General features: G+C 41.6%; 1 long non-coding RNA gene across 5 annotated transcripts in view; it reads left to right on the top strand.

The window, feature by feature from the left end:
- The first annotated feature begins 200 nt into the window (after nt 1-200).
- The window catches only part of LOC124001594, a 33855-nt gene continuing 12535 nt past the window's right edge, over nt 201-21520 (top strand). For all 5 annotated transcript variants that reach the window (XR_006832819.1, XR_006832818.1, XR_006832817.1 and 2 more), the window contains exons 1-4: nt 201-371; nt 7707-7769; nt 9490-10095; nt 10309-10611. This is a non-coding gene — a long non-coding RNA (uncharacterized LOC124001594). The remainder of the gene's footprint in view (nt 372-7706; nt 7770-9489; nt 10096-10308; nt 10612-21520) is intronic.

The following is a 21520-nucleotide window of genomic DNA, read 5'->3' as shown; positions in this document are numbered from 1 at the left end:
GAACAGGTATATGTAGTATAACTTTATGTACTTTACCACTACAATGTAATGCCTGTGCAACTATTATTTTGTATTCCAAGTAAAAGAACATGTATATGAATGTACCGCCCGAAAGCTGATCCTGGACCAGCGTTAAGAGCAAAACATTAGTTCGTTCTCTCTATTTTCTTGCTCTGTCCTTTTACCAGAGCAGAGGGGATCTCTGGGAAGCGGTGCTCATGACAACCAACATAAACAAGTTTCAGTAGCTATAGTTATCCGTTGGTTTCACAAAACGGGGTGCCAAACCCAAGGAAAGCTGCTGCCATTGCTTTCTGTGGGGACCAGTACTATGAAATAATTGGATCTATTTAACAAAGCATGGACGAAAGGTAAGACTTTAACCCTTTTCCATTTTGGCACCAGGCCCCTTTGATACCACGAGTTAGTTGGAGTTGGGGACTCTTCCGAAACTGCTGCTGCCTCCCGCCATGCTTCATTGCTTGGATAAGTGGCTAGTTAGCTATTTTGTCAGTCAGCAGGTTGACGCTAGAAAGCAACCATTTATTGAAATATATATGTCAGTAATTCATTTTATAACAGTATCTAGCTAGTGCATATTGTTGTCGCTATGCTAGCTAACGTTGATTAACTTAACAGGGGGTTTGCTAGCACTAGCTAGCTAGAGAGTAAGCTGTGTCACTGTGCGTAAAACATTGCATTCTTACAAGAATTGCTGCTACGTTAGAGAAGCGGACTAATCAGTGGTTTAAGTCGAATTATTAGCTAGCTATCCTGTTGACAGTACGTTAGCTCTGCACTACTATCTGGACCTTTCTATGCACACAACTATTGTGGGCATGCAGGGGAGATTGGGACACTGCTATAAGAAATATAGTTCGTATGGTATCGGGACCAGTGGCGATTTTAGCCCGTAAATCTTGGTGGGGCAGAACATTTTTTAAAGTGGGATGCATGCCAGAAAAGCCACTAAACAATACATGAATTGCACTATAACGGTGACAACTGTTGGGTCTACGTAAAGCTGTTCCAACAGCAGTCCCAACATCTTACCACTGCTACACCTGGCTATCAGTAGAGCCATGTAGCATTTTGCTACACCCGCAATAACATCTGCTAAACACGTGTACGTGACAAATAAAAATCGACTTTATTTGAAGCCTTGTCTGGCAACGAAACAGTTAATTCAGCCGAATTTACTGCCTTTAAAAAAAGCAGAGCTGATATGGCTGACTTGCTTAAACAAATGTGGTTTCTAATGATGCACAAACTATGGAATGGAATAAAGGGAGGACAAGCGGATAAGAGGCAAACCGTAATTTCGATTAAGACATTAATGAGCGCGCTAGAACGGACGTAGGCAATATAACTATTTGTTTAGAAATGTACAGGGACAGTTCTTACAGTGTTCTCCCTGTACACCAATTCAGAACCGTATGATAAATAAAGTGGGTAATAAGCAGACAATGAAAGCTCTTACAATCTTCTATGATTACATTTCTCTAAAACAGGGTAGGGATAGCCCCTTTTATTTTTCAATTTTCGCCTAAATGACATACCCAAATCGAACTGCCTGTAGCTCAGGCCCTGAAGCAAGGAAATGCATATTCTTGGTACCATTTGAAAGGAAACACTTTGAAGTTTGTGGAAATGTGATTTGAATGTAGGAGAATATAACACAATAGATCTGGTAGAAGAAAATACAAATAAAAAACCAACCAGTGTTTTTTTTAATCACCATCTTTGAAATGCAAGTGAAAGGTCACTTGATAGGCTACATGTGCACCAGCAAGTCAGAACAGTAGGTGAAATTAAGAGGGGTAAATAGACCAAATTATTAGGGTGAGGCACATGGGCTTCTAACATCTTACTACACAACATACACTTAGTATAACTTTATTAGCTACAGTATACATATCAACCTGGCATATTACATAATTTATGCAGCAGCATACAATACATTTTTGGACTCACCTTGTTGTACTGTGCTCACTTGAACAGGAAGGTGAGCGGCAGTCATTTGTGGGCATATTTTGTCATCAAAGTCTGGAATTTTTCTGGATTCATGGTGCTTTCGAAAACAACTGGGAACAAGGTTGAATCATGATGACGTCATTGATCTTCAGGTCGTAGGTCTAGAAAGAGGCCGGATTAACAATTCCAAGTTGGATGACCATTCAAAATGTATTTTCCCAGTTGTCTTGAACTCACTGAAGTCAAGTTTTTGCAGTTCCCAAATGAACAGTTGTTAGAGCGCGGCACAAATTATGCTTAATTGACAGCATGGCCAATGTTGAACGTTTATCATTTTAAACTTGGAAAATATCCTATTAATCCCAGATTTGGGACCACATAGTCACTCCACTGAATAGAAGGCTAGTGATTGCTTTGCAATGCTTGCAGTTAGCCACTCTCAATGATTCCTTCCAAACCACTCATTGTTGAATTTTCGATTTCCAACTTGTTGTGTAATGTTTGTTAGTGGTCAACCTATTTCAAGTTTTCATAACAATCGATAATCTGCATTTTTGGACGCCGATTATGGCCGATTACAATACAATCCACGAGGAGACTGCGTGGCAGGCTGACCACCTGTTACGCGAGTGCAGCAAGGAGCCAAGGTAAATTGCTAGCTAGCATTAAACTTATCTTATAAAAAACAATCAATCTTAACATAATCACTAGTTAACTACATAAGGTTGATGATATTACTAGTATAATTAGCTTCTCCTGCGTTGCATATAATCAATGCAGTGCCTGTTCATTTATCATCGAATCAAGGCCTACTTCGCCAAACGGGTGATGATTTAACAAAAGCGCATTTGTGAAAAATCACAATCGTTGCACCAATATACCTAACCATAATCATCAATGCCTTTCTTAAAATCAATACACAAGTATATATTTTTTAACCTGCATATGTAGTTAAAATAAATGCATGTTAGCAGGCAATATTAACTAGGGAAATTGTGTCACTTCTCTTGTGTTCAGTGCAAGCAGAGTCAGGGTATATGCAGCAGTTTGGGCCACCTGACTTGTCGCGAACTGTGTGAAGATCATTTCTTCCTAACAAAGACCGTAATTAATTTGCCAGAATTTTACATAATTATGACATAACATTGAAGGATGTGCAATGTAACAGAAATATTTAGACTTGGGGTTGCCACCCGTTCGATAAAATACGGAACGGTTCCATATTTCACTGAAAGAATAAATGTTTTGTTTTCGAAATGATCGTTTCCGGATTTGACCATATTAATGACCTATAAGGCTCGTATTTCTGTGTGTTTATTATAATTAAGTCTATGATTTGTTAGAGCAGTCTGACTGAGCGGTGGTAGGCAGCAGCAGGCTCGTAAGCATTCATTCAAACATCACTTTTTTGCGTTTGCCAGTAGCACTTCACAGTGCTTGAAGTACAGCGCTGTTTATGACTTCGAGCCTATTCGTGTCGTGTCTTTACTATCATTAACTGAAGACTGATAGTTTTTGTCAAAGATTCTCTGTAATTAGTTATTACATGATTAGACTTAATCCTTAATCCTATAATGTGATTTTCCAGATTTTTTTTCTTATTTTGTCAGTCATAGTTGAAGTGTACATATGATGAAAATGACAGGCCTCATCTTTTTAAGTGGGAGAACTTGCACAATTGGTGGCTGACTAAATACTTTTTTGTCCCACTGTGTGTGTGTGTATGTATGTATATATATATATATATATATATATATATTGTTTGCAAACTGATATGTGTCACTTATTAATGCCAAATAACATGTAAAACAGGCTCAGCCCCACCTGCCCTGAATGATGGGTTGCCACTGATTGGGACACTGCACTGCTATTATAGTTCAGTGTTATGCTTTGTTCTGCTCTTGTAAGTTTGTCCAACATTAAACAATGTAGCTACCTAGCTAACAGCTTAGCTTGATGTGCATTGTTCATCAAGTCCTTAATCCTAATAACAGTTCAGCCATTATCCACATATTACTTTTAATCTCTAATGTAATGCTGTATTTCCTTTTATATGTGCACTACACCAACGCATCATTCCGTGGTAGCTAGGTATAACCTGTGTAGGCATTACATTGTAGTGGTTCTGTAAGTACAGACAGTTATACTACATAGTACCACAGTTATACTACAGTAGTTATTTCACTGGTAGTCACTCTAATATGAATTAGGCCTATACAATGTAGTCATTTTTACTGAAGTTGTAAACCGTTCAGCTATGTATGCATAACACCAGTGAAAAGACATGGTGATAGGCCTACTCCATAGTAACAATTTATTTGATAGGGTGTCCTTAAATATTAGATATCTTTATTGCCTTAAGTTCTCAGATAAAGTGTGCAAAACTCTGTGGTTATCTCAAGTAAATATGTGAGAGAAAGAAAAAAACTAGTGAAAATGAGGAACCTTGAGATGTGGAGTGCATAGAAATTAGCATGAAGAACACTATCCTGACCGTGGCCCTCTGCATCAACAGATGGTAAGACTGAGACAGTACAGTGTGTCATCTGTTCAGTGTAGCCACAGCTGCAGAGTTGGAATTGTGCATTTAAAAGGAGTATGATTCTCTGCAAGCTCAGAAAAATGTATACATACATTTAAAAATGGTGCATTATTGAGATCGAGAGAACAATTTATTGAACTCTTTTTATATGATTTAGCAAATATCACTGTACAGAAAATCTATGGTTGATGCTCATCCTCTAATTGAGCAATAAGGCCCGAGGGGCTGTTGTATTTGGCCAATATACCATGGCTAAGGTCTATTCTTAAGCACTATGCAACGCAGAGTGCCTCGATACAGCCCTTAACTGTGGTAAATTGGCCATATACCACAAACCCCCGAGGTGCCTTATTGCTATTATAATCAGATTACCAACTTAAATAGAACAGTTACAACGTAATTTTTTGTCATACGCGTGGTATATGGTCTGAAATACCACCGCTGTCAGCCAATCAGAATTCAGGGCCACCCAGTTTATAATGTCCCTTATGTACTGAATGCTTGTTAATGTGCATGTGTGTTCTTGATTTACAAGGCCATTTCACAAGACCATTTTGGGGGGAATTTCTAAAATATGATGCATGCACTTCAATGGCGTTCTTATTCAATTGCCTTAGTATATTGCTCTAATTGCCACAAACACTGTAGGAATATTTACACTAATTTGCTTGATGTAACAGTAGTACACATTGCAACACTGCAGTTTATCACCACAGCCAAATGAGCAAGAGAGAAAACAATGAGTGGGTCAGATTATCACTTAAAAGTCAACAACAGTGCTCAACAGCTTAATATCTAACTAAATTGGTTAATTATGACTCGTTAAATTAATTTACCAATATTGAGACAGTGAAGTGCTCCAGAGGTTTATTTACACCCCCCCCCCCTCAAGCAGTTGCTTTGTTTCATTTTTATGCTTTGTATGATTCAGAAATGTTTGTAAACTCAGCAAAAAATAAACGTCCTCTCACTGTCAACTGTGTTTATTTTCAGCAAACTTAACATGTGTAAATGTTTGTACGAACATAACAAGATTCAACAACTGAGCCATAAACTGAACAAGTTCCACAGACATGTGAATAACAGAAATGGAATAACGTGTCCCTGAACAAAAGGGGGGTCAAAATAATCCAAAGTAATAGTCAGTATCTGGTGTGGCCACCAGCTGCATTAAGTACTGCAGTGCATCTCCTCCTCATGGACTGCACCAGACTTGCCAGTTCTTGCTGTGAGTTGTTACCCCACACTTCCACCAAGGCAGCTGCAAGTTCCCAGACATTTTGGGGGGAATGGCCCTAGCCCTCACCTTCCGATCCAACAGATCCCAGATGTGCTCAATAGGATTGAGATCCAGGCCCTTCGCTGACCATGGCAGAACACTGACATTCCTGTCTTGCAGGAAATCACGCACAGAACGAGCAGTATGGCTGGTGGCATTGTCATGCTGGAGGGTCATGTCAGGATGAGCCTGCAGGAAGGGTACCACATGAGGGAGGAGGATGTCTTCCCTGTAACGCACAGCGTTGAGATTGCTTGCAATGACAACAAGCTCAGTCCGATGATTCTGTGACACACCGCCCCAGACCCTCCACCTCCAAATCGATCCCACTCCAGAGTACAGGCCTCGGTGTAACGCTCATCCCTTCGACGATAAACGCGAATCCAACCATCACCCCTAGTGAGACAAAACCGTGACTTGTCAGTAAAGAGCACTTTTTGCCGGTCCTGTCTGGTCCAGCGACGGTGGGTTTGTGCCCATAGGTAACGTTGTTGCCGGTGAGGAACTGTCCTACAAGCCCTCAGTCCAGCCTCTCTCAGCCTATTGCGGACAGTCTGAGTACTGATGGAGGGACTGTGCATTCCTGGTGTAACTCGGGCTGTTGTTGTTGCCATCCTGTACCTGTCCCGCAGGTGAGATGTTCGGCTGTACCGATTCTGTGCAGGTGTTACACTTGGTCTGCCACTGTGAGTACGATCAGCTGTCTGTCCTGTCTCCCTGTTGCGTCTTAGGTGTCTCACAGTACGGACATTGCAATTTATTGCCCCGGTCACATCTGCAGTCCTCATGCCTCCTTGCAGCATGCCTAAGGCACGTTCACTCAGATGAGCTGGGACCCTGGGAATCTTTCTTTTGGTGTTCTTCAGAGTCAGTAGAAAGGCCTCTTTAGTGTCCTAAGTTTTCATAACTGTGATCTTAATTGCCTACCGTCTGTAAACTGTTAGTGTCTTAACAACCGTTCCACAGGTGCATGTTCATTAATTGTTTATGGTTCATTGAACAATAATGTGAAACAGTGTTTAAACCCTTTACAATGAAGATCTGTGAAGTTATTTGGATTTTTACAAATGATCTTTGAAAGACAGAGTCAAGGGATGTTTCTTTTTTTGCTGAGTTTAGTTGATTTGTAAAAATGACTATGTTTCATTCATCTAGTGTGCTAAGACTTTAATTGTTAAGCAGTACACCAACTATGAAAATGTGCCATTTACATTCAGACGTGAACATTTACTAGACTAATTTGTTGTTTGTATTTTGTAGCAAAATGCAGCCTGTTTTTCCAACGAGCAGAAAACAGTACGACCACACACCCTTACAAACGATGCTATCATATATTTCCGTAATCATGATCATTTGTGTCTTCATTATTATCTTTGAATGTAGAATCAGTGCAAATAGATATTTAGCAATGTTGATCAACAAAAAGTAGCCTTTTTGTGTGGCAATTGGTATTCTTTTGAAGAAAAGGCCTGAGATGTTAGAGTTCAACCCAGTGCTCTTAACTGCACCATTAGACTGACTGCCCTAATCTCAACTCCAATTAAACAGTCTGACTACCCAGATAATTGATTAAAAGTGTTGGCAAGCAGAATACCTGTGGTGACTGACCTTCTTGTGTTTGGACACTATGGATCTCACAAGCTCTTATTTCCATGTCTGCCTGTGTTTGCAGAGCATGTTTAATCAGTTTTATCGCACTGAAGAAATATCCTATGTATACAATTACCAAGATAATATGAAATGACGTGCATTATGTGAATTTTTCTGATAGGGACCATCTCCTATGATTTTGGATATTGTTGAACTTTGCATTGAGCAACGGTTCAATAGTTAGGATAATTGCTCCCTTTGAGAAGGACATTTTCTAAATGAATATTGATGTATTGACCGTGTTTTTGCTGTTTTTCACAGGTTCGATGCTTGAATGGAATCTCCAGATTCATGGCAGCGAGGCAGAATAAAGGTATTGACGAGGTATAGTAATTAAATCATCTCCGGAAATGATAAAATAGTACATTCTAAAATAAATCTAGGAATAACCTTTGATTAGACAAGTTGACTCATGAATAAAGGAAAAGACATGACTTGTGTCTAGGCTATGTTTAATTCTGGCTGTAGTAGTAGTTTTGTTATTGCAGGGTGCCCTATGTCCTGTACAATTTATTTTATATAATGGACGCCTGTTTATATGAATAAACAGTTTAACAGTGTAAAATAGTCTTAGGGGAATGTATACCAGATTGTGTATAATATCTGAAGATTTGGCCAACATATTTTACTCACACAGTATACTCTTCTCAAGGCAAATCTTAGGTCTATCAAATTGTGTTTTCAGCTTTGGAACAACAAAGAAAAGTAGACATTATGCCGAGCAAATCCGTAGAGCAGTATACATTTAACTGTGTATATGCAAGGTGTCTAATCGTGGCTTGTTCCTTGGTACAAGCCATGTAGTTCAAGCCCATAGCTGCTTCTTCCTTCACTTAATGCAGTAATGCTCTTTCAGATGAAATGTCTAAGACATCTCATAATAACTTGGAGCATGCTGTCTAGAGCAGTCACTTGTGACTGTGTGCAAACCCCCCCTCAGCTTGGCGACATTGTAATGAGCAAAATGGTACCGTCACTCCATTATGCATACAAGCCATTGCTGGCAGTGTGCATGTCCCTCAGGCTGCAGTATTCATTAAGGGAAGCTTACCGGGCTGAAAGCTGGAGGCATGTGATAACGGGATATGATTTTCATATTTAATACATTCCTTGGAAGAGCACGCGCGTGCCGCAGATTGATAGAAGAATCAATTGCTACTTTAGTGAAACACTTTCTACTTTGCCCTGCAGCTACCGATGGAATCGCTCAGCCAAGAAATGAACTTTTCTTATTTTTACCTGCTTTGTGGATCTGCTGGGCAGAGCTGCATGGTCTACAGTGAATGTTATTAAGCAGCTAACTGTTTGGTATTTAAGACTCTTATCAGAAAAGAAACAGAAGCCATGCTTTTTGTTATGTTTGGAGGGAGATTTTTTTTTAGCCTTCTCTTCCCCCCTCAGTTCCATAGCAGACAGGAATCGCAACTTGCGCAGAGGATTGCTTATAAGATTAAAGTTAAAGCATGGATCGTGTAACATTCTTCTCAATTAGGGATTTGAAAATAAATATGATCCTAAACAATGTTTTGTGAAAAAAAAGTGATACTTTTAAAACACTCAGTTTAGGAAAAAGCCCTTATTACCGGATTTGCAAGTGTTGCATTTAAGGAGAATAAACTGAATAATACAAGCAGAAAATTGTAAGAGCAGTATTACACCAACACAAACTGCTTCCGCTGCTTGTGAATGGAGGGTATCCTTGACCAGTTGATGCTATTTTGCCAATCTTATCTAATTGTTAATGGTACTTCATGTTGTATTCTGATTATATCCCAATTTAATTATATTACCATAGCCATTGGAATTTGCATAGCTGAAATTGAAAGGGGGGCTGTGACTAGAAACATTTTGCTCTTGAGGATTGTATTTGAGCATAATGATATCAAGTAGCAGTCAATTTTCACTTTAATTCGAGTTACACAATACACTTGCATCCCCAACAAATGGTCTCCAAAAATGCCTTGCTATTTATTAGCATTTTGTTATTTGATATTGAGTAACCATGAATCTACATGTATGCACCTGGTTATTTCCTGTTTTTCAGGGAGAGGTATTACATGGCCATCCTCTGGGTGTTTCCCCCTTTCCACATGCCAGGGGTTTATACCAACCATCTGTAATTTTCATGGGTCGGCAGACTTCCAGAGAGTCCAGGGCTGAAGATGCCACCATAAGTGTACACTTACAAGAAGCCGAGCATCATTCGCCCCAATCATTGCTCACGTGCCTCGGAATACCGACAAAGTGGCCTTTTTGAAGGACTCCAAAGTTTCCAGAGAGGTTGTTGCCGACAGCGGAGCGCATTTATCAGATGACATTTCGGGCTCAAACGATTCCCCCGACGGCTGTAATTTGAGTGACAAACATGAAAGGATGGCAGCAGTGGTTCCATCCAGTTTAACAGCCAGCGCCAGTGTGCCTTTTGGAGGTGATTAACAATCTCCTACACCTCGAGTGACCTTGACGAGGCCTGAGAAGAATAGCCTATCATCCCGGCAGTATCAGCCATATGTCTGACAGGAATTCACCGGCAGAATACACTCGGTAGAGGGTCTGCCCACCAGGATAGCATAGAAAAATAAGTTGGAGAGAGTCTTGCAAAGATCACCAACTCAAACTGACTTGGGAAAATAATCTCAAGATGTGCCAGGTTAGTGATCTTACTCCTGAAAGAAATGACATACTAGAAGATATCCAGACTCTATGTTCTCCATTGTTTTACTGTACTCTCTAATACTTTATTTATTAGCAATTTGATTGAAATGTGTGTTCTTTTTAAGAAATGGCTAAAATAATTTGTATTATACTAATAATGCTCTATATACACAGTGACTTAAATAGCCTGTTGTGTATGTGTTTTCAGAGAGGAGTGAAGACCTCAGTATATCCAGTTCCAGTGGAGCTGTCAGTGACCAGGAGTGGCAGTGACCTGTCAATCTCCCTGACCGAGTCTGACCTGGCTGAGGTACCAAAGGTGCCACAGAATGTCGTCTATGTAGACGGCCATAGCAGGAGGACAGACAGCCCACCAGAGGAGTGCTACACCCAGGGACAGGGATCTCCACAGCATCAGCATACACAGTCAAGAATCACTTGACACTCCAGAGCCTAGGAACAGATCTGAACCAAGTAGAGAATCCACGTCTTAAGGAATACCATTGGAAAGGTACGTATGAGTTACATTACACGTTTTGCCTTATACTGGAAATAATCTAATCAAAGTTTATTTGTCACGTGCGCCTAATACAACAGCTGTAGTAGACCTTACAGTGAAATGCTTACTTACAGGCTCTAACCAATGGTGCGGGGAAAAAAGGTGTGTGTGTGTGTGTGTGTGTGTGTGTGTGTGTGTGTGTGTGTGTGTGTGTGTGTGTGTGTGTGTGTGTGTGTGTGTGTGTGTGTGTGTGTGTGTGTGTGTGTGTGTGTGTGTGTGTGTGTGTGTGTGTGGTGGGTAAGTAAAGAAATAAAACAACAGTAAAAAGACATTTGAAAAAAGAGTAGCAAGGCTATATACAGACACCTGTTAGTCAGGCTTAGTGAGGTAGTATGTACTTGTAGGTATGGTTAAAGTGACTGCATATATGATGATGAGAGTAGCAGAAGTGTAAAAAGAGGGGTTGGCGGGTGGTGGGACACAATGCAGATAGCCAGTTTAGCCAATGTGCTGGAGCACTGGTTGGTCGGCCCAATGGAGGTAGTATGTACATGAATGTATAGTTTAAGTGACAATGCATAAAGGATAAACAGAGAGTAGCAGCAGCGTAAAAATAGGGGTTGGGGTGGGGGGTGGCACACAATGCAAATAGTCCGGGTAACCATTTTGTTACCTGTTCAGGAGTTTTATGGCTTGGGGGTAAAAACTGTTGAGAAGCCTTTTTGTTCTAGACTTGGCAATGTGGTACTAGAGAGAACAGTCTATGACTGGGGTGGCTGGGGTCTTTGACAATTTTTAGGGCCTTCCTCAGACACTGCCTGGTTTAGAGGTCCTGGATGGAAGGCAGCTTTGCCCCAGTGATGTACTGGGCTGTACGCACTACCCTCTGAAGTGCCTTGCGGTCGGAGGCTGAGCAATTACTGTACCAGGCAGTGATGCAACCGGTCAGGATGCTCTCAATGTTGCAGCTGTAGGACCTTTTGAGGATCTCAGGACCCATGCCAAATATTTTTAGTTTCCTGAGGGGGAATAGGCTTTGTCGTGCCCTCTTCACAATTGTCTTGGTGTGTTTGGACCATTCTAATTTGTTGTTGATGTGGACACCAAGGAATTTGAAGCTCTCAACCTGCTCCACTATAGCCCCGTCGATGAGAATGGTGGAGTGCTTGGTCCTCCTTTTCCTGTAGTCCACAATCCTCTCCTTAGTCTTGGTTACGTTGAGGGATAGGTTGTTATTCTGGCACCACCCGGCCAGGTCTCTGACCTCCTCCCTATAGCTGTCTCGTTGTTGTCAGTGATCAGGCCTACCACTGTTGTGTCGTCAGCAAACTTAATGATGGTGTTGGAGTCGTGCCTGGCCATGCAGTCATGGGTGAACAGGGAGTACAGGAGGAGACTGAGCACGCACCCCTGGGGAGCTCCAATGTTGAGGATGAGCGTGGCAGATGTGTTGCTACCTACCCTCACCACCTGGGGGTTGCCTGTCAGGAAGTCCAGGATCCAGTTGCAGAGGGAGGTGTTTAGTCCCAGGTTCCTTAGCATGGTGATGAGCTTTGAGGTTACTATGGTGGTAGGGCAGTGTAGAGTACAATAGAGATGGCATCATCTGTGGATCTGTTTGGGCGGTATGCAAATTGGAGTGGGTCTAGGGTTTCTGGGATAATGGTGTTGATGTGAGCCATTACCAGCCTTTCAAAGCACATCATTGCTACGGACGTGAATGTAACGGCTCTGTAGTCATTTAGGCAGGTTGCCTTTGTGTTCTTGGGCACTAGAGGTCGACCGAATATGTTTTTTCAACGCCGATACTGATTATTGGAGGACCTAAAAAGCCGATACCGATTAATCGGCCATTTTTAAAAATGTATTTGTAATAATGACAATTACAACAATACTGAATGAACACTTATTTTAACTTAATATAATACATCAATAAAAATCAATTCAGCCTCAAATAAATAATGAAACATGTTCAATTTGGTTTAAATAATGCAAAAACAAAGTGTTGGAGAAGTAAAAGTGCAATATGTGCCATGTAAAAAAGCTAATGTTTGAGTTCCTTGCTCATGAGAACATATGAAAGTTGGTGGTTCCTTTTAACATGAGACTTCAATATTCCCAGGTAAGAGGTTTTAGGTTCTAGTTAATATAGTATTTATAGTACTTTCTCTCTATACCATTTGTATTTCATATACCTTTGACTATTGGATGTTCTTTTAGGCACTATAATATTGCCAGTGTAACGGTATAGCTTCCGTCCCTCTCCTCGCCCCTACCTGGGCTCGAACCAGGAATACATTGACAACAGCCACATTCGAAGCAGCTTTACCCTTCGCTCCACAAAAGCCGCGGCCCTTGCAGAGCAAGGGGAATAACTACTCCAAGTCTCAGAGCAAGTGACGTTTGAAACGCTATTAGCGCACACCCAGCTAACTAGCTAGCCATTTCACATCGGTTACACCAGCCATTAGGCTGATAGGCTTGAAATCATAAACAGCGCTGTGCTTGCGAAGTGCTGCTGGCAAAACGCACTAAAGTGCTGTTTGAATGAATGATTACAAGCCTGCTGCTGCCTACCATCGCTCAGTCAGACTGCTCTATCAAATCATAGACTTAATTATAACATAATAACACACAGAAATACAAGCCTTTGGTCATTAATATGGTCGAATCCTGAAACTATAATTTCGAAAACAAAACGTTTATTATTTCAGTGAAATACGGATACCGTTCGGTATTTTATCGAAAGGGTGGCATCCCTAAGTCTAAATATTCTTGTTACATTGCACAACCTTCAATCTTATGTCATAATTACGTAAAATTCTGGCAAATTAGTTCGCAATGAACCAGGCGGCCCAAACTGTTGCATATACACTGACTCTGCGTGCAATGAAGGCAAGATAAATGACACCATTTCACCTGGTTAATATTGCCTGCTAACCTGGATTTATTTTAGCTAAATATGGAGGTTTAAAAATATGTACTTCTGTGTATTGATTTTAAGAAAGGCATTGGTGTTTATGGTTAGGTACAGTCATCCAACGATTGTGCTTTTTTCGCAAATGCACTTTTGTTAAATCATCCCCCAGCATTGCATCGATTATATGCAACGCAGGACACGCTAGATAAACGAGTAATATCATCAACCATGTGTAGTTATAACTAATGATTATGATTGATTGATTGATTGTTTTTTATGATATGTTTAATGCTAGCTAGCAACTTACCTTGGCTTCTACTGCATTCGCGTAACAGGCCAGCTCCTCGTGGAGTGCAATGAGAGGCAGGTGGTTAGAGCGTTGAACTAGCTGTAAGGTTGCAAGATTGGATCCCCCGAGCTGACAAGGTGAAAATCTGCCGTTCTGCCCCTGAACAAGGCAGTTAACCCACCGTTCCTAGGCAGTCATTGAAAATAAGAATGTGTTCTTAACTGACTTGGCTAGTTAAATAAAGTTATAATATTTTTTTTTATCTGCAAAATTGGCGCCCAAATAATACCGATTTCCGATTGTTATGAAAACTTGAAATCTGCCCTAATTAATCGGCCATTCGGATTAATCGGTCGACCTCTATTGCGTACAGGGACTATGATGGTCTGCTGACATGTTGAAAATGTCAGTGAAGACACCTGCCAGTTGGTCAGCATATGCCCGGAGCACACGTCCTGGTAATCCATCTGGCCCCGTAGCATGTGTATGTTGACTTTACTCACGTCGGCTACGGAGAGCGTGATCACAAAGTCGTCCAGAACAGCTGATGCTCTCATGCATGCCTCAGTGTTGCTTGCCTCGAAGCGAGCATAGAAGTGATTTAGCTCGTCTGGTAGGCTTGTGTCACTGGGCAGCTCGTGGCTGTGCTTCCCTTTGTAGTCTAATAGTTTGCAAGCCCTGCCACATCCAACGAGCGTCTGAGCCGGTGTAGTATGATTCAATCTTAGCCCTGTATTGACGCTTTTCCTGTTTGATGGTTTGTTGCAGGGCATAGGGGGATTTCTTGTAAACTTCCGGGTTAGAGTCCCGCACCTTGAAAGCGGCAGCTCTACCCTTTAACTCAGTGCGAATGTTGCCTGTAATCCATGGCTTCTGGATGGGGTATGTATGTACAGTGGGGACGATGTCCTCAATGCACTTATTGATAAAGCCAGTGACTGATGTGGTGTATTCCTCAATGTCATCGGAAGAATCCCGGGAACATGTTCCAGTCTGTGATAGCAAAGCAGTCCTGTAGTTTAGCATCTGCTTCATCTGACCATTTTTTTCATAGACCGAGTCACTGCTGCTTCCTGCTTTAATTTTTGCTTGTAAGCAGGAATCAGGAGGATAGAGTTGTGGTCGGATTTACCAAATGGAGGGCAAGGGAGAGCTTTGTACGCGTCTCTGTGTTTGGAGTACAGGTGATCTAGAATTTCTTTCCCTCTGGTTGCACATTTAACATGTTGATACCTGTCCCAGACCTGCTGTTTTCAACTCTCTAGGGACACGGAGCGGTAGAGATACTCTTAATGATCGGCAATGAAAAGCCAACTGACATTTACTCCTGAGGTGCTGACTTGCTGCACCCTTGACAACTACTGTGATTATTATTATTTGACCATGCTGGTCATTTATGAACATTTGAACATCTTGGCCATGTTCTGTTATAATCTCCACCCAGCACAGCCAGAAGAGGACTGGCCAACCCTCATAGCCTGGTTCCTCTCTAGGTTTCTTCCTAGGTTTTGGCCTTTCTAGGTAGTTTTTCGTAGCCACCGTGCTTCTACCCCTGCATTGCTTGCTGTTTGGGGTTTTAGGCTGGGTTTCTGTACAGCACTTTGAGATATCAGCTGATGTAAGAAGGGCTATATAAATACATTTGATTTGATAGAGATTTGGTAGAACTGATTTAAGTTTCCCTGCATTAAAGCCTCCGGCCACTAGGAGCGGTGCCTCTGGGTGAGTGGTTTCCTGTTTGCTTATTTCCTTATACAGCTGACTAAGTGCAGTCTTAGTGCCAGCATCTGTCTGTGGTGGTAAATAAACAGCCATGAAAGTATAGCTGAGAACTCTCTAGGCAAGTAGTGTGGCCTGCAGTTTATCACAATATACTCTACTTCAGGCGAGCAAAATCTAGAGACTTCCTTAGATTTTGTGCACCAGCTGTTGTTTATAAATATGCACAGACCGCCCCCCTCGTCTGAACGGAGTGTGCTATTCTTTCCTGCTGGTGCAGCGTGTATCCCGCAAGCGGAATATCCATGTCGTCATTCGGCCACGATTCCGTGAAGCATAGGATATTACAGTTTTTGATGTCCCGTTGGTAGGATATTCATGATCGTACCTCGCCTAGTTTATTGTCCAATGTTTGCACGTTGGCGAGTAATATTGATGGTAACGGCAGCTTTCCTAGTTGCCTTCTGCGGGTCCAGACGAGACATCCGGCTCTTCGTCCTCTGCGTCGCTTCCTTTTGCGAATAATTGGGATGTCTGCCTTGTGGGGTGTTTGGAAAATATTGTGTGAGTCCTGCTTGTTGTTGTTGTTGTTGAAGAAATCTTCGTCTAATCTGAGGTGAGTGATCGCTGTCCTGATATCCATCATAACAAACACTGTTCTTTTCATTGTTGATACATTTTGCTACATTTTCCTCCCAGTCTAACTATTTGTTTAATTTGGGCAGTTTATTGTTGAGTGAATTAAACAGAGGGGTAAGCTAATGCAGCAAAGCTACAGCTCTACTTTAGGATGTTCCAGAGTGGCCAAACTGAATTGGGCTGTACTGGGGATTATGCTCAAGACTGTTGACTTGTGCCACATCTGCAGCTGACAGAGAGGATGATGGGAGTCACGCTCCACGCAACCCACCGCACTCAGTTCAGCTCAACAGCACGGGCCTTAGCCTCAGCGCAACTTATAGGGAGGGTTTAGGACCCGTGACAAACATTATTGCCATAATCCAAGATAATGCTGTAACCAAGCAATTTTCTGCTTGAGGGACCTCAGGAAGTCCGTGTGGAGGAGGATATTTGTGGCTCCATAGAGTGTTCTGGAGGGTGGGCATGTGGACTGGCACTCACACTAAGAAATTCAGCACTTGGTGTCCTCTCATTGTAAGGATCGCTTGGGATGGGATGGATTTCACTGTGAAGGGAGTGTGCATTTCCGTCCATCAATCCAGACCTTTACTGTCCTCTGAAAAAGTCTGATTGTAGTCTATAGACCTAGCTATAATAAACAGCTTTCCTCTATATGTGTTATGATAGTTCTCAGTATACTGTATGTGTTGGTAGACTAGGAACTGTTGGGGGGTGAAACTCAAATGCATATGTACAGTATAATAAACAACTGTAGCTTGTAAGTGATTTGGATTTTGCAATGCATTGTGTAGATTCCTCAATGCATAGGCCTTATATTATCTTGTATTTTACAAATGTTTTCCAAAGCCACATTGTTAATATGGAGCCCTGTATATGAGGGGGAAAACAAGGCTTTGATGTAAAGCTCAGAGCAGCCTGTCTCCAGCGCCACGCCACCTCACGCAATGTCAAGGTTAGAGTTTATATCGCTCTTCCCATTCAGCTCCCAGGCAGGAAAACAAGCCTTGGCAATTCATTCCATTATTCCATTTAATTTCCTACTGGTGTGACCTGGGTAAGGGAGGGAGGAGAGAACAGAAATACACTTGGTTTTCTTCAGTACTCCTAATAACGGCTGGAGTCTTTCAAACAGGGGTGTCGTGTTGTACTCATCAAATCGATGTTTATTCGTCACTTGCACAGGATATTGATGTAAAGGGTAGAGTGAAATGCTTACTTGCAAGCTCTCCTCAATGTATTACAATGGAGCAGTATAATTCTCAGTATTAAGAAATAAGTAATACAAATTAGTTGAAAAACAATTGTGACTATGGTAATATGTATACAATAAGAATACAGTGCATTCGGAAAGTATTCAAGACCTCTTGATTTTTACCACTTTTGTTACGTTACAGCCTTATTTAAAAAAAACATGTAATTGTTTTTCCCTCATCAATCTACACACAATACCCTATAATGACAAAAAATGTGTTTTAAAAGTCTTTGCAAATTTATTCTAGAACCCCCCTGGAAATATCACATTTACGTAAGTATTCAGACCCTTTACTCAGTACTTTGTTGAAGCACCTTTGGCATTGATTACAGCCTCGAGTCTTCTTGGGTATGATGCTACAAGCTTGGCACATCTGTATTTGGGGAGTTTCTCCCATTCTTCTCTGCAGATCCTCTCAAGCTCTGCCAGGTTGGATGGTGAGTGTCGCTGCACAGCTATTTTCAGGTCTCTCCAGCAATGTTCAAGTCCGGGCTCTGGCTGGGCCATTCAAGAACATTCAGAGACTTGTCACAAAGCCACTCCTGCGTTGTCTTGGCTGTGTGCTTAGCGTCATTGCCCTGTTGGAAGGTGAACCTTTGCCCCAGTCTGAGGTCCTGAGTGCTCTGGAGCAGGTTTTCATCAAGGAAATGTTTTGGTACCCTTCCCCAGATTTGTGCCTCGACACAATCCTGTCTCGGAGCTCTACGGACAATTTATTTGACCTCATGGCTTGGTTTTTGCTCTGACATGCACTGCCAGACTGAACTGTGGGATCTTATATAGACAGGTTAGTGCCTTTCCAAATCATGACCAATCAATTGAATTTACCACAGGTGGACTCCAAAAAAGTTATAGAAACATCTCAAGGATGATCAGTGAAAACAGGATGCACCTGATCTCAATTTCAAGTCTCTTAGCAAAGGGTCTGAATACTAATGCAAAAAAAGGTATTTCTGTTTATAAATACATTTGCAAACATTTCTTTAAACCTGTTTTTGCTTTATCGTTATGGGGTATTGTGTGTAGTTTGCTGAGGATTTGTATTTATTTAATCCATTTTTAGAAGAAGGCTGTAACGTAACAAAATGTGGGGAAAAGTCAACATATACAGCTCCTTCAGAAAGTATTCATACCCCTTATTCCACATTTTGTTGTGTTACAGCCTGATTGAATCATTTTAGATTTTTTTCTCATCCATTTACACACAACACCCCATAGTGACAAAGTGAAAGCATGTTTTTAGAATTTTTGGCAAATTTATAGAAAATGAAATACAGAAATATTTAATTTACATAAAGTATTCACACCCCTTTGTAGAATCATCTGTGGCGGCGATTTATACCGTTTTTCAAAATTCATCAAGCGCTGTCAAATTGGTTGTTGGTCATGGCTAGACAGCTATTTTCAGGTATTGCTATAGATTTTCAAGTACATTTACAGTACCAGTCAAAAGTTTGGGCACAGATATTATTGTAGAATAATAGTGAAGACATCAAAATAATGAAATAGCACACATGGAATCATGTAGTAACCAAAAATGTGTTAAAACAAATCAAAATATATTTTATATTTGAGATTCTTCAAAGTAGCCACCCTTTGCCATGATGATAGTTTTGTACACTCATTCTCTCAACCAGCTTCATGAGCTAGTCACCTAGAATACATTTTAATAAACAGGTGAAACGACAGCCCATCATTACTTTAAGACAGGTCAGTCCAGGAAAATTTAAAGAACTTTGAATGTTTCTTCAAATGCAGTCTCATAAACCATCAATCGCTATGATGAAACTGGCTCTCATAAGGACCACCACAGGAAAGGAAGAAGGAGAGTGATGGAGTGCTGCATCAGATGACATGGCCTCCACAATCACCTGATCTTAACCCAATGGAGAGGGTTTGGGATGAGTTGGACTGCAGAGTGAAGGAAAAGCAGCCAACAAGTGCTCAGAATATGTGGGAACTCCTTCAAGACAGTTGGAAAAGCATTCCAGGTGAAGCTGGTTGATAGAATGCCAAGATTGTGCAAAGTTGTCATCAAGGCAAATGTTGTCTACTTTGAAGAATATAAAATGTATTTTGATTTGTATAACCCTTTTTTTTGGGTTACTACATATTTATTCATTCATAGTTCTGATGTTTCCACTATTATTCTACAATGTAGAAAATAGTAAAAATAAAGAAAAACATTTGAGTGGGTGTGTCCAAATTTTTGACTGGTACTGTATATTAACCTTTATTTAAGCATTGAGCCCAGGGTCTCTTTTCACAAAGTATCCCAGCTTATGCAATTTCAAATACAAAACCAGTAAAATACAGCACAACACAAATATTCTGTAATCCATGGCTTCTGGTTAGGGTATGTATGTACAGTCACTGTGGGGACGACGTCCTCAACGCACTCATTGATAAAGCCAGTGACTGATGTGGTGTACTCCTCAATGTCATCAGAAGAATCCCGGAACATGTTCCAGTCTGTGATAGCAAAACAGTCCTGTAGTTTAGCATCTTTTTTATAGACCGAGTCACTTGTGCTTCCTGCTTTAATTTTTGCTTGTAAGCAGGAATCGGGAGGATAGAGTTGTGGTCGGATTTACCAAATGCGGGGCGAGGGAGAGCTTTGTACTCTTCTCTGTGTGTGGAGTACAGGTGATCTAGATTTTTTTTTCTTCCTCTGGTTGCACATTAACATGTTGATGGACATTTGGTAGAACTGATTTAAGTTTCCCTGCATTAAAGTCTCTGGCCACTAGGAGCGCCGCCTCTGGGGGAGTGGTTTCCTGTTTTCTTATTTCCTTATACAGTTGACTGAGTGCGGTCTTAGTGCCAACATCTGTCTGTGGTGGTAAGATTAACATCCACGAAAGTATAGCTGAAAACTCTCTAGACTTTAGGCGAGCAAAATTTTGAGACTTCCTTAGATTTCGTGCACCAGCTGTTGTTTACAAATGTGCACAGACCCCCCCCTCGTCTTGTGCTATACTATCTTGCCGGTGCAGCATATATCCGTCATTCAGCCCCGATTCCGTGAAACATAGGATATTACAGTTTTTGATGTCCCGTTGGTAGGATATTCGTGATCGTACCTCGTCTAATTTATTGTACAATGATTGCACGTTGGCGAGTAGTATTGATGGTAACTGCAGCTTTCACATTGGCCTTCTTCGGGTCCTGACCAGGCATCCGGCTCTTTGTCCTCGGTACCTACGTTGCTTCCTCTTGCAAATAACGGTGATGTTGGCCCTGTGGGGTGTTTGGAGAATGCCTTGTGCGTCCTCCTTGTTGTAGAAACAATCTTTGTCTTGTCCGAAGTGAGTGATCGCTGTCCTGATATCCAGAAGCTCTTTTTTTTTGCCATAAGATACAGTTGCAGAAACATTATGTACAAAGTAAGTTACAAATAACGCGAAAAAACTCACATAATAGCACAATTGGTTGGGCGCCCGTAAAACTGCTGCCATTTCTTCCGGTGCCATTTTGGAGCTCCCCAGGGGTGCGTGCTCAGTTCCCTCCTGTACTCCTTGTTCACCCATGACTGCATGGCCAAGCACAACTCCAACACCATCATTAAGTTTGCAGACGACACAACTGTGGTAGGCCTGATCACCGACAGCCTTTAGGGAAGAGGTCAGAGACCTGGCCGGGTGATGCCAGAATAACAACCTATCCCTCAATGTAACCAAGACTAAGGAGATGATTGTGGACTACAGGAAAAGGAGGACCAAGCACTCCACCATTCTCATCGACGGGGCTATAGTGGAGCAGGTTGAGAGCTTCAAATTCCTTGCTGTCCACATCAACAACAAACTAGACTGGTCCAAACACACACAATATTTGGCATGGGTCCTGAGATCCTCAAAAGGTTCTACAGCTGCAACATCACTGCCCGGTACGGCAATTGCTCAGCCTCTGACCGCAAGGCACTACAGAGGGTAGTGCGTACGGCCCAGTACATCACTGGGGCTAAGCTGCCTGCCATCCAGGACCTCTACACCAGGCGGTGTCAGAGGAAGGCCCTAAATTGTCAAAGACCCCAGCCACCCCAGCTATAGACTGTTCTCTCTAGTACCGCATAGCAAGCTGTACCGGAGTGCCAAGTCTA

This window comes from Oncorhynchus gorbuscha, linkage group LG17, assembly GCF_021184085.1.
Source record: "Oncorhynchus gorbuscha isolate QuinsamMale2020 ecotype Even-year linkage group LG17, OgorEven_v1.0, whole genome shotgun sequence".
In the NCBI taxonomy this organism is placed as follows: domain Eukaryota; kingdom Metazoa; phylum Chordata; class Actinopteri; order Salmoniformes; family Salmonidae; genus Oncorhynchus; species Oncorhynchus gorbuscha.
This window is presented reverse-complemented; position numbering and strand designations above follow the sequence as displayed.